Source organism: Argopecten irradians, chromosome 5 (genome assembly GCF_041381155.1).
Source record: "Argopecten irradians isolate NY chromosome 5, Ai_NY, whole genome shotgun sequence".
NCBI classification, from domain to species: Eukaryota; Metazoa; Mollusca; class Bivalvia; order Pectinida; family Pectinidae; genus Argopecten; species Argopecten irradians.
In genome coordinates this window covers 22,216,200-22,219,053 of record NC_091138.1, presented here as the reverse complement: position 1 = coordinate 22,219,053, position 2,854 = coordinate 22,216,200, and positions in this window count along the sequence as shown.

Genomic DNA, 2,854 nt, shown 5'->3' with positions numbered 1-2,854 from the left:
GATACTCCCATCAAAAATGACTGAATGTCTTAAAAGACTAGCACCCGGTATTAGATACTCCCTTCACAAATAACGGAATTTCATAATAGACTAGCACCCGGTATTAGATACTCCCATCACAAATGACTAAATGTCTTAAAAGACTAGCAACCGGTATTAGATACTCCCATCACAAATGACTGAATGTCTTGTAAGACTAGCAACCGGTATTAGATACTCCCATCACAAAAGACTGAATGTCTGAAAAGACTAGCAACCGGTATTAGATACTCCCGTCACAAATGACTGAATGTCTTAAAAGACTAGCACTCGGTATTAGATACTCCCGTCACAAATGACTGAATGTCTTAAAATACTAGGACCCGGTATTAGATACTTCCATCACAAATGACTGAATGTCTTAAAAGACTAGCACTCGGTATTAGATACTCCCGTCACAAATGACTGAATGTCTTAAAATACTAGGACCCGGTATTAGATACTTCCATCACAAATGACTGAATGTCTTAAAAGATTAGGACCCGGTATTAGATACTCCCATCACAAATGACTGAATGTCTTAAAAGATTAGGACCCGGTATTAGATACTTCCATCACAAATGACTGAATGTCTTAAAAGACTAGCACCCGGTATTAGATACTCCCATCACAAATGATTGAATGTCTTAATGACTAGCACCCGGTATTAGATACTCCCGTCACAAATGACTGAATGTCTTAAAAGACTAGCACCCGGTATTAGATACTCCCGTCACAAATGACTGAATGTCTTAAAACACTAGCACCCGGTATTAGATACTCCCATCACAAATGAATGAATGTCTTAAAAGACTAGCACCCGGTATTAGATACTACCATCTCGAGTGACTGAATTACATACTCCCATTACAAATGACTGAATGTCGTAAAAGACTAGCACCCGGTATTAGATACTCCCGTCACAAATGACTGAATGTCTTAAAAGACTAGCACTCGGTATTAGATACTCCCGTCACAAATGACTGAATGTCTTAAAATACTAGGACCCGGTATTAGATACTTCCATCACAAATGACTGAATGTCTTAAAAGATTAGGACCCGGTATTAGATACTCCCATCACAAATGAATGAATGTCTTAAAAGACTAGCACTCGGTATTAGATACTCCCGTCACAAATGACTGAATGTCTTAAAAGACTAGCACCCGGTATTAGATACTCCCGTCACAAATGATTGAATATCTTAAAAGACTAGCATCCGGTATTAGATACTCCCATCACAAATGGCTGAATGTCGTAAAAGACTAGCACCCGGTATTAGATACTCCCATCACAAATGGCTGAATGTCTTAAAAGACTAGCACCCGGTATTAGATACTCCCATCACAAATGAATGAATGTCTTAAAAGACTAGCACCCGGTATTAGTTACTCCCGTCACAAATGACTGAATGTCGTAAAAGACTAGCAACCGGTATTAGATACTCCCATCACAAATGACTGAATGTCTTAAAAGACTAGCACCCGGTATTAGATACTCCCATCACAAATGACTGAATGTCTTATAAGACTAGCACCCGGTTTTAGATACTCCCATCACAAATGACTGAATGTCTTGTAAGACTAGCATCTGATTGACACCAAAACCATTACGTAGATCATTGCATTATTCATTAAAACACTTTTGATACATTATTGATTTCCTCTGCAATCAAATGAAATGTTAAAGGCCCACTAAATTTCCGAAATAGAAAATAAAGTGTCTTCCAAACAATAATAACATAAGAAAATTTATTTCGATCGCCAAATATGAGGTTACAACACCAAACAAATGCAAGATTTCCTGTGTAATTTATGTTAACAGTTGAGAGTCATTTTTAGTGTTTTGACGCAATGAAAGTCAGACAATGCGCTGTAATTAGGACGACGGCAGGAAACATAAGAAGACATGTGTTCTGAATTAACATTAAATGTATTTTCATTAAATTATTTAGAAGGTGATGATAAATGTAGTATTGACATTAAGCTAATAAATGTCACTTTTGTGATTCTACAAAATTATCAATCTCGTTTTTCATTCCCATTTTAAAAATCAAAATTCCTTTCGGTAAGCAGTGGGCCTTTAATGATAACCCAACACATCAGAAATTCGAACAGCACAAATGTCACTACAATCAGACGAAACAGAGCAAACATCAAAAACTGAGATGAGCAATAGACACTTGCGGTCGAGGTATTTCTAAAATGGCCGAAGGGAGATAATCATTATTTCACATACTGTCTTTGCATCGATTAGCACTAGGACTGAACAGGGATTGAAGTCAGGTTGATTAATTATGCATCTTAGATGTTAGAGTTAAAAACTGTAATAACATCACGTGATGTTGTCAAGTAGATTATCTGATTCTAGTGCTGAAAGGAGATTTCCGAACCGTTTGATTTGATTTGGTTTATAAGATTATCGTACCGAACCGTCTCTAAAAAGTAGTATGCTTTTAAGTCAATGTCCAACCCTACCAGTGCAGTTTTTATTTTGAAGGTTTGGTCATATTAATCACCCATTACATCGACGTTTTCAGTGACCTTAATGAAGCTGTAGAGGACTAGAACAAAAATAAGTATAGTTGTAAAGTAAAAGGACAACAATTATTTTAGAATTCTTATAACGAGTTATGAATATTGCACATTGAGAAATCCTTTTAATGATATTAATCATTGCATATTTCTACTAATGGAAAGCTAAAACTGGAATAAAACAAACAAAATTGAACACAATGCTGACGTGAATTATTCTGGATTAAATAAGATTAAACACAACAAAACAAAGTGGTACACATCAGTTTAAAAGTTGAATAAATGGAATGAACTCAGCGAAA